Here is a 12196-nt window from a genome sequence, read left to right as displayed (position 1 = left end):
GACCTGGTGCCCTGGGGGTCTATATATGAGTGTTCCTCTGAGTGTGGTGTTGGGGTCGGTGCGGACTTGGAAGTGAAGGAGTTTGGCGGCGCTGAAGGAGTCGTCCAGGGTGGTTTTGGCTTTGTGGACGATGACTATGCCTCCTCCGGTTCTGTTCGTGCAGTCTCGGCGAGCGACTTTGTATCCTTTCGGGATGGCTATGGCGATGTCGGGTGCTGAGGAGTCATTCCACCAAGTTTCGGTTAGAAAGGCCACGTCCGGCGAGCGGAGTATGCAACGGAGGTGGTTGGTCTTGATCCTAGGAGGTTTGTGGGCTCTGTTGCAGGTGAAGCTGCAGTTGTGGCAGGAGAAGGGTCAGTGCGTGCTCTTTGAAGAGGCCTGGAAGCAGGTGGTGTCTCGGCTGGTGTTGAGTGCGGGGAGGGTGTCGGCGTTATAGCAAATGCTGACGGGGTGGCTGTTGCCAGGGCCAGGGGTTCTGGCGCTGGGCATGGTCCAGGCACGGACGGGCGCAGACTGGCTTACCTTTGGCGCGCCAGCAGCGCGGCCGACCCGCGGCTGCCATAAGAGGAAGGGAGGGTGGGAGTGGCAGCTGGGAGGCGGGAGGGCCTGGCGAATGAGAGGGCTGGAGGGTGGGGCCGCGGGGGAGGACACAGCAGCGGGAAAAAACAAGCAGGCAAGGAAACGGGGAGAAGGAGGGGGGAGGCGGGAGGGGCCGCAGGGGACGCAGTGGTGGGAAAAAACAAGCAGGCAATGGAAATGATGAGAAGGAGAGGGGAGGGGCCACAGGGGACGCAGCGGCAGGAAAAAACAAGCAGGCAACGGAAACGGGATGGAGGTGGCGCGGAAGGCGGATTGGGAAGCAACCTGTCTGCAGAAGCAGGGTCAAAGGTTGCTCCCTGCTACCGCGCCGCGGCTGCCATAAGAGGAGTGGAGGGTGGGAGTGGCAGCTGGGAGGTGGGAGGACCTGGCGAATGAGAGGGCTGGGTGGTGGGGCCGCAGGGGATGCAGCAGCAGGAAAAAACAAGCAGGTAAGGAAATGGTGAGAAGGAGGGGAGAGGTGGGAGGGGCCGCAGGGGACGCAGCGGTGGGAAAAAACAAGCAGGCAACGGAAACGGTGAGATGGAGGGGGAGGCGGGAGGGGCCGCAGGGGACGCAGCGGCAGGAACAAACAAGCAGGCAACAGAAACGGGATGGAGGTGGCGCGGAGCAGTGAGCGACCTGCCTGCAGAAGCAGGGTCAGAGGTTGCTCCCTGCTACCGCGCCGCGGCTGCCATAAGAAGAGGGGAGGGTGGGAGTGGCAGCTGGGAGGCGGGAGGGCCTGGCGAATGAGAGGGCTGGGGGGTTGAGCCACAGGGGGACTCAGCGGTGGGAAAAAACAAGCAGGTAAGGAGACGGTGAGAAGGAGGGGGGAGGCGGGAAGGGCCACATGGGACGCAGCGGCGGGAAAAAACAAGCTGGCAATGGAAACAGTGAGAAGGAGGGGGGAGGCAGGAGGGGCCGCAGGGGACGCAGCGGTGGGAGAAAACAAGCAGGCAACGGAAATGGTGATGAGGGGGGAGGCGGGAGTGGCCGCAGTAGACGCAGCGGCGGAAAAAACAAGCAGACAACGGAAACAGGATGGAGGTGGCACGGAAGGCGGAGCAGGGAGTGACCTGCCTGCAGAAAGTGAAGGTGAGAGAGAGAGTCGGAAAGGTCTCTCACATGCAGAATACATGCGATTGAACTCAGTCAGCGAATTACTGAATGACTATTATTAGAAAATCAAGTCATCAAACACTTGAAAGATATTTATGAGTTTGTGTACATTTGGTATTTTTGACTTTTTTGTAATGTTTGTAATATGTTTTATGTCTTAAATGATTATATGATTGGTGTGGGATATGTGTGATTCATGTTTCTTTATTGTCCTTATGTTTGTTTTTAAAATTTTATGTGATAGATATATGTGGTTCTTGTCATCATTGTTTGTGAGTGGTATTTTCTCTCTTAGTACTATGTGGGTTTGCTTCATGTATATAGGGGTGTTTGTATACAAGAACGATTTCTATATTGATATATGTTTTTAAATTTTTGTGATTATCGTGAATAAATTTAGATGTTTGAGACATTATTATTTTTTGAAGAAGTTTTTTGTGGATGATAGGATGTAGGAGAGGGATGTTTTTGTTCCTTTGGGAGTGCAGAGGTGTCTCAGTCTGAATAAGGACAACTCTGCTGCCAGCAGAGGCACCCACTCTCCGCTACATGGATCCAGCACTCCCTGGCTGACATAGCTGCTGTCCTGAGGCAGAGGCTTGAACAATTGCCCTCTCAAAGTGGCAGCAGAATGATTGAAAACAGGCTGGAGGCTATACAGAATGTCCTGGAGTCCATGCAGTGGGATCTGCCTCCCTCTGTGAAAACAAGGCTGCCTACCACCGTAATATAGCTGCTGCATTGTGAAACCAGCAGTTCTGTGGTGCTGCAGTGATGCCTTTTGCATTTCCACAAATGGCAGCTGCTGGGACCTTTGATTCCACATCTCTATCCCCGGATGTGTGCGGGCCCCCCTCAACTTCAACAACAGCACCACCCATGGCACAGGAGGCACCACACACATCAGAGGATAAAGATGCGGAAGGAACATCTTTCACAAAAAAAACACCTGGTAGCCTAAGTCTGTGGCACATGGACGGTATCGCTTTAGTTCCGTGCTTAAGATCATGCCAGTGTTGTGACAGCTGGCAACGTGCCCTCTACTACTGTTGACTTATCATGCATGGACTGTCATTGTGACAATCTCCACCTATTGTCAGTTTGGACACCTCCTCACTAATGCTCAACTCTCCTACAAGTCTCATGACATGTCCCTCACCCTTGGAATCTGACTGGACATTCAATGGATTGGGACCTCTCATGGGGTTATTGAACTGTACATTGTACATCATTGGAAACAAAACTTGCACATGTAAATATATCACCATAATCACATGTGTTCTGCTTTTTTCAGTGATCCATCAAATGTTATAAATGTATGTGTTTTGTGAAGCTAGGTCAATGACAACAGACTCAAAGGACGTGTGTGGCTTTCTGTCAGGCACAAAGGTACACATTAGGACTCAAATATGATGAAGGTGACTGATAGCATTGTGGACTGCAACCAACTTTCTGAGTCTTCAAAGCATGTATTAAACAGGTATTCGTGCAAATTGACATATGGCATGTGCGGTTTAGAACACAAGTGTCTGCAAATTTCCCAGATGATTGTACCAGTGCAACACTGATGTGACCAACAACATAGGCATATGCACCTGTTAGTGTGCCAGTATCCATTACCCAAATGAGGAAGAGTGAAATGTGCTAAACTTTTCAAGAATGATTGTTGCAGACCTTAGCACTAACAATTGAAGTTGCATGATTACCCGTCTAAGAATTTGTATCTATACTTAATCCGAGTGTCATGGACTGTGCTGAAACGTGTATTGAGTAGCTGATGTCATACCGCTGCCAATCAGACAGGTCATTAGTTATAGGGAATACACATAGTCACACATGTAAATCAATACTGAATGCATACCCAAAGACATTTGTCTAACGTGGCCAGTGCAGGCATGATAACACCCAGACAGTCAATCATTATGGACGCCATGTTGTAGAAAACTAATATGATTTATTAATACTAAAAAACACTACTTATTTAAAGCCTAAACTACACACTAACCTACACTAAACTAACCTATATTATATATATATATAAAACCATATAGCCCTATATGTTACCTCCACCCAACAACCTCCCAAAACAAAAAAATCCTACATCTCAACCCATCAACTATTCTAACTATGTCCTACAACTAACCTACTCTATGCTACCTAACCTATGCCTACCCACTTAAAACCCACTAAAACTATTTTCAGAAGTGGTCAGTGTCCACACTCAAAGTTTTCTAAGCTTCTTCTTAATGCATTTTAAAAGTTTGTAGATATGGGCATTTCCGCCTCCAGATTGGCCAACCTTGCTTTGACCTCTGTCATGTCCTTTCACATATCTGCCTCAAAGGTAGAGCCAGTGGCAGCTGGTTGTGGCTGTTGCTGGCCTGTTAGTGTTGTCTGGACTGTGGATGTGGATGTGGAGTGGGTGGGGCCTGCTGAGGCACCCCAGACCCTCGCTATTGAGGTCACACCTTTCTTGGCACTGGTTGCAGGCTGTTTTTCTGGTACCCCATGTGGGAACGCCTGCCATGATCCCAACGCCTTTTCTCTCCGGTACCACTTGGCCATCTTGCGGTAACCTGGCTGGACTTTGCAGATGTGCCGGAATCACTTTGCCCTATTATCAAAGGCACGCTTTTGTACTGGAGTCAGTGTTGCTGCTAAAACATGAGGAGAACATGTCATCAAAAACTGCATTGGGTAGAGGGAGAACAAGCATGCAACGGAAACAGCATCTTTAGATGACATATGTTGTCCACCAGACATCCTACTACAATGTCAAGACCTTAGTCTACACAAACCTGCCTGCAAAGCATGTATAGTATTTTGTTCATGTCACAGGGATAACGGCTATCCAGTGTTGCACACTAAGGCCCATATTTCCTTGCACCACATTAGCATCAATAATATTTTGACGCTAATGTGGCCCAACAAGGCCAAATTCCTGCGCCATCTTTACACAGTGGCGCAATGCATGCATTGCGCCACTTTGTAACTCCTTGTGCCACAATATGCCTGCACCAGGCATAATGTATGCAAGATGGGCGTTCCCCCGGTAGGGGCCCTGTAAAAATGGTGCAGGGGAGTCCAAGAGTTTCTCTACATCATTTTTTCATGTTCTTTTAACGCCTACTCCGAGCAGGCATTACAAGGGGGGGCACCATTGGCTACAATGGGCCCTATGTGCAGTTCAGGGTTAATGGCAACATATTTGCACTAACACTGAACAGTACGTCAGCAGCGTGGACATTTTCGACGCTATTGCCCCCTACACTGCGCCATGGTGCATCATATTTCACATATGGCTCGCACATGGTGTCGGGAGAGGTGAGCTAAGGCGTGCAGCGCCACTTTTCTTAAATCTGACACTATCTGTGCACAAGCTTGTTATATTGTCTACGTACCAGGTAAACACTAATCATGCACATCTCATACACATGTGATGTGACCATGCTCGCTGACAATTATCATGATGGGTAGATGATGTAGGCACATCTGCACACATCTTGTTTGCTACAATCCGTAGACATGTCCCACATCCATCTGGAGAAGAGCTGAAATCTCTATGTGTACTCAACTGACTGTTGGCCTTCTCAAAATGCTTCTTGTACGTCCGGTGCCTCACTTTATTTCTGAAGCTTAGTGAAGTGCCGGTGGTGCAAATGTCTCATTGATAAACCTCTTGAGACCTCAACACATGTACATAAATTGTACCATTTGCAGAGTAAATTTGTACAACATGTGGCACACAGCGCGGTAATGTGTGCTTTGATAAATATGTTGGCAACATCCATGCAATTCTAAAAGACAGCCCTTCTGACATATATCTTGGCTGATATCACTGTGTTTGTGGGCATACTTACCTTTTCCTAAGACCCTCAAATCCATTGCAGCACATGTTGGAACCTATGCATCATTCAACTCATTCCACATCCTCAACATAACATCATACATGATGTTGAAATCCAAGGCTAGATAATGGTGTCTTAACACATGCTATTTAAAGTTGGCATTGCACACATCTTACCCTTTCACACACAACCCTAGACCTACACATGTGACATAGAAGATGACACTTACTGGCTGCATCGGGGTATTCAAAACGGGAAACCTCGCAAGTAGTGTAGGGTGAAGGTTCACCTGCAAAACATGACAGGAAAACAGCTCTGTGGTTGCTGAACAAATAAAAGCATGGACAACTGTTACACATTCCACTTGATAAGCTGAGTGACCTAGTCAGCTTAGTATTAGGACTGACCAACTGCCATCTATAACATGTCAGTTAGACAGACATACCTTCCTGCACAAACACAATATTTAATGGTAATTTGTTCTTTCTATGTGTGCTTCAGAATGCAACACACATAGAAAGAGCAAAAAACAAGGTGAAATTGAAGCATTTTTCCTCATTGCACCACCAAAATATTGTAAATCTGAGGCAACCTCAGAATGCAATGAATGTTGCTGTGGCACACCCACACAGCAACACAGCAACACCCATTGCATGCCCCTTCCAAACAATGTGTTGTGTGTGAAAGGGCTATATTCACAAGGTGGCATTAAGCCACAAAAAGTGGCTTTGCACCACCTTAAAAATACGGAGTAGGGCATTGCGCCTCTGGAGTGTCACACAAAGTGACGCTCGGGTGGCTATAGGACCTTGTAAATCTGGCCCTCGGTGTGGTATTACTTGCCTCCATCAGCAGCATTACCTTCAAAAACGATGACACTGATGTTGCAGTAGGAGCCAATTAGTCCTTCTTACATTTGTGTTCTTGTGGTGTCACTCTGCACATACGTGACTCAAAGAACACACACCGATGACTGCCAATACTCCAGCATCAGAAAGACATCACTTAAACATTACTTAGCAAATTTCCTCAGTTGCAAACCCCATGATGGACATGTACATTTGTGCCTGGGAATCATGAAACCTTGTACCATTGCACATGTGTGTATCTTTTTTGGCATTTCAATATGTATATGCAATACACAAGGTAAAAAAAAATTCTGATGCGTAAGGGCCATGTGTAGATTTTTTTATGAAGAGTGACAAGGCCTGTCAACTCAGATTAGATGTGCAGGTGTGAGGCGTCATTTTTGGTGCATGCAATGTTTGAAACACTATGGTATGCGTCTTTTATTGATGCATGATGCCCATGCGTGGATTTTTCTATAAAGGCTGCCAAGGCATGACAATTTAGAATAGGTGCGCATAGTGAGAGGCATCATTTTTGTGATTTGCGAGCTCTGGAGAAGTACTGTATACATAATTTTTTGACGCATGATAACATGCGTGGATTTTGGAGGGAAGGCTGACAGGGCACCCTGATTCACATACCTAGTTAGATGGGCTATGCATCTTTGTTGTTTGTATAGTATTGCAACATGGGTATGCATGTGTATTTCACTGTGTACAGGTAAGGTAGGAATGTGTTACCATATGTTTGTAGGTATGTGTGATGCAAGGAAGTACTGATACTATTTGCAAATGTGCATGTGTATGAAGACTCTTTGCCACATGCATGTTTCAGTATGTGTAGTGAGTGTACATATGTGATGGTACTCATATTGTGGGTCTATCACATTGTCAAGACAGAATTCCGACTGTACGTTTCACAACACAGCTTAAGATTGGATGGGTCATGTGTAATACAATTCATGCATATTATACTCTTGACAAATCTTTAGCAAAGGATGCTGTTGACTAAGGCTGGGTTAAGGTCCAGTGAGCCATGATGATATGAGTGCAAGTATGAACACACTCTGGCGTATTGTAAGGGGCAGACTTCATGATGCAAAGCAACACATGTAATGTATAGCTCTCCATGCATACAAAATGTTGGAGATGGTGTCCTGACATGTCATTGTAGGTATGTATGTGACATGTTTGTGTGTAAAAATATACGTTTCATGTAAGATAAGTGATACATCATACACTGGTGTGTTTAGGGACTAGACTCATACCAATTCTCATTCTGTGTACACATATCTATGTTAACTACGTTTACCAAAGTGGAAACATTTGTATTAGTCATATAAGTTTGTAAGTAATACATTTTCTTATGTAAATTGTTCCCTTTTGTCCATACATAAATAGACAGCACCTAGCCTGGTCCACCGAAGTGGAACATATGTGCCAAGATTTTGGTATTATATGTAAACAACATAAACTTGGAATGTGTAATGACCCTAACTTTGTTTTTATTGCCAGATTTATATATTTGCATACAATCAGTATGACAGGGCTGCTCTCAAGCAGTATGGCATCCTAGTCATCAGTGATACAGTTTCACTTTGTATGCCCACATAGGCCCATTGTAGCATGTATTGACACAGGTTGACTGTGGTCACCTCAGCTCAGTACACTGTGCCCAAGCAGGAGGGCCCTGACTCTGTCAATGTAGCCTCCTCTGGGGATTTGGGGGTGTTGGGTGGGGATCTGCCATCCTCATGATTGATCATCAGCACAGTCACCTGGAGACATACACCTGCACATATGTGTTTGCCCATGGCCAACTATGTTTTGTTACCTTTGGGGTTCTTGATGTCAGGCTTGCCTATCATATACTGGGGACAAGCAGCTTGTTTGAGTAGGACATCATCATTTGTCACGGTTTTACACATCTTGTCATACATAGCAGAGATTATTCCTATGATGCTTGGTTAGGTCATTGATAGATTGTAGAACTGGGCCATGTCTTTAAAACCAGGGTACTGATACTGTCATTTGTCACTAGTTTCTGTCATAATTGTTTGTGCTGGTCAGTCACATAGTTGTAGTCACTGCCAATGTGATTGCAATATGTACTGACCTACACATTCTCTGTGAATATGTGTCTGGTGTTACATGGAAACATTGTTGTGTTGTACAGTGAGTATTAGTCTATGTGTGTTCCTTCACACTCATTGATGGCATATCTTGTAATGTATGGTTCTAGTTCAACATTACTGGCATCATTTCTGCTGATTAGCCTCAGTATCCATCTTCGCCATCAACAGTGCCCCTTCATTCATGTACAGCATACTAAGTCAGACTTGTGTAATTTGTAAATGGACGCAGCTTCTTCTATAGGCTACGTAATAGTATCCCTCCCATTTCCAAGCTTTGCTAGATCACATAACTGCCTCCACACAGAACACCAGCCACAACTCTTGTATAGTGTCTGAGTGACCTCCACATGTTGGATCTCAAAGTGACGTAAGGGAGTCTCTCAGCTGTCTTTCCACATCATTTATTCTACATTGGCATGCACTGATATCTGCATTCCACAACCTATGTCACATTCACAATGAGTGTATTTTGTTAGCGTAATTACTCATGTCAGCTATGAGTAGAGGAGACTCCACATTCAACCTTTTTGTCTCATTCATCACACATACAATTTGTCAGGGGTTTGTGACTTGTTTCGACATTGGTCAAACATGTGAGTGCCACTGAGAACTATGTTTTCGGTAATCATGTGTAAAAATGTCATTTAGACTTTGCTTGGTTACCCAGCAGACACAAATCTGCCATGGTAGGTAATTGCTACCCTTTTCCTATTTAGTTCATACATCAATGCAGCAGTCTTCACAAGTATTTCCAGTATTGCTGCTGGCATATGTCAAGACACCACACTTGTGTGAAATGTTTGTAACAATGTAAATTGTCATTGCTACAGACTATGTCTACATTCCACCCACACATTCATGTGGGAGTGCATTCTTTTAAATTGTCTTTTTTGTTCATGGCTATGCGGTAGATTAAAGAAAAGTGGTGCTGCACCCAGTGTAGTGCCACTATTCTTGCAGCCCTTAGTGCCCCCTACCTCTACCATGTGTTTGCCATATTTAAAAGACGTGCAGGGTAGAGGCAATTGTGTCAAGGTATTTGATGCTATTGATGTACTATTGAGGGTTAGCAACAAACTTTTGGACACTTAACAGTACATAAGGGCCCATTGATACTAATGATGTGCCTCCTCTTAACACTTGCCCTGAGCAGGCATTAAAAGTAGCCACAAAATATGACACAATTGAAACTCTTAGATTCGATTGATCCATTCTGGCACCCCCCCTCCCCCACCCGGTATACACCCCCCCTTGCATACATTATGCCTGGCACAGGCATATTGTGGTGTAAGGTGTTATACAGTGGTGCAATGCATGCATTGCACCACTTTGGATTTCTGGAGTGTAGATTTTGGGCTTGTTGTGCCACATTAGCGTAAGAAACATGATGCTGATGTTGCTCAAGGAGGTGCTAGGGTCTCTTAAATCTATGCCTAAGTTGCTTGCAATTGCTTGTTGTAGTCATGCTCTCTGAGATATGGGCAAGGTACAAATGGTATCTGATGGTGATTATGAGTACACCATGAGCATTCTGAGTTAAATTTATTTTATTTAAATATATTTAAATGGTGAATCTTGGAATCTATGAGAAAAAGTTGTGCACTAGTTGTTCTCTTTTGCATAGTCTTTGGTTGTTTCCTTTCCTCCTGTTGTGCCCCTCTGTCCTCATCCTCCTCATTGGGGACATCCAGCTGTTCCTATCAGGAGACACTGGTGCATAGACAAATGTTACGCAAATAGCACACACAAGGATCATTTTGCAGACAGGGGGTGGTGTATATAACTGGCTTCCTCCTGTTAGAGCTAAACACCTGAAACTGGACTTTAGGGGGCCAAATGTCCTCTCTACCACATTCCTGGTTCTTCTGTGGCCTTCATTATAAGCCCACTCTGCATCCATTGTAGGATTTCCAAAAGGGGTCATGACCCATGGCTGGATGATATAACCTTGATCCTCTGCAAAGGAATGTGAGAAAATGTGTTAGTCATGCATATTTGTTATTTACTATGGGCCATGACACATATTTAATTTAAGTGGAGTAGTGATTCACACTTGCATCTGGTACTGTGTGTGTTCCTGTTTAGATGGATGGTTGCATTGGTCTGTGGTGGTGCACTTTCCTATCGCGGGTTGTGCCTCAGGGACCTGGGGACTGTTATTTAAATTCAGGTCTGACAGTTCACCTACGCTAACTATGGGGATGTTGTCTCTATTTCACTGTGGGGCCCTAATTTAGGAGGACCTAGCACCTCCTTGCATCACATTTGATTGACACTATTGTGGCCCAACAAGGCCAAAATCACAGAGCCATGCTTACAAAGTGGCACTATGCATGCAGTACGACACTTAGTGACCCTTTGCGCAACATAATGCATGTGCCAGGCATCATGTATATAGGGGGGCATTCCCCTTTAAATTTAAGGGGAAAGGCAGAAATGGTGTAGAGGAATGTAAGAGGTTCCAATCTGTCAGTTTTAGCAGATACCTTTAACGCCTGCACAGAGCAGGCTTAGAACGGGAGACACAATTGCTTTAAATGATGGGCCCATATTCACTGTGCAGGATTTGCACCAAATATTTGTTTCTAATCCTACACAGTTTATCAATGGCTTCCTTTATCTTGATACTATTTAACCTATTCTGCGCGATGGTGGGCCATATTTTGAATAGGGAGCAGACACTGTGACGGTAGGGGTGCGGTAAGGGGCACAAATAAAGTGGCACTGCTTTAGATGCTGCACCACTTTTCTGACAAGTGGCGCTAAGTCTCTTCACTTTAGACCTGCAAAAGAATGTTATGGAAATTTGTACCAATTTTGTGTGTTGTGTGACATGTAATAGGTCTTGCATCCTGTGTGTTGCATGTGAATCCCACCACTTTGCCCTTGAAATACCTCCCTTGAGTGTTTTTCTGCATTGCCCTTTATCACTAGCCCAGCCCGGCTAAGTCCCATGTCTCCTCATTCATATGAACTTCTGGCCTCTCCCAGTACATTGTCAGTAGTTCAGCTGCCACAGTCCACTGTTGGTACACTTGTAGCATGGTGAGGAGATGTGGGATTTAAGGGTATGATTGTTCTTGTGCTGTGAGATGTCCATTCCTGTTCATAATTTTTCATTGATAACAATGCTGTATTTCAATGTGTGCTGCACTATATACCAAACAAGGGGAAGGTGAACACAATTAGTATATCTGGTATGTTTTGGTGATATGTAGATGGTGATAGCACCACTCAGGTAGCAATTGATATCGGTGCTATCTGAGGTTTCTACAGCATGGTAAATGTGGAGCAGTGCCAATATGTGGGTTGTTAGAAAGTGACATGGCTCACATGACTGAGCTATTCCTTGATAAATGTTAGTGTGAAGGATCTGTATTTTGTTGTCAACTGTGGACACATGTAGTGGTTTGAGGCCAGCGTTTGTATGTAAAGGGGACATAGCTCCACCTGTCCTTCATGTAAAGTGTCAGTCAGGTGGTACCAGGAACTTGTATATATTGGCGTATGTGAGAGTGATGTGCTTTGAATCCAGGATGGTGTGGCATGTGGCGCGTGTGTTTTTGTCTAAACACATGTGTTTCGCTGTCCATGTGTGTTTAGTGTGGTGTATGTATTGTTTGTCCCACAATGTTGGTGTGTTGTCTGTGTTATGATCTGTATGCTGGCT

This window comes from Pleurodeles waltl, chromosome 8 (assembly GCF_031143425.1).
Source record: "Pleurodeles waltl isolate 20211129_DDA chromosome 8, aPleWal1.hap1.20221129, whole genome shotgun sequence".
Taxonomy (NCBI): domain Eukaryota; kingdom Metazoa; phylum Chordata; class Amphibia; order Caudata; family Salamandridae; genus Pleurodeles; species Pleurodeles waltl.
The sequence above is the reverse complement of the archived record's forward strand: the minus strand, read 5'-3'. Positions refer to the sequence as shown.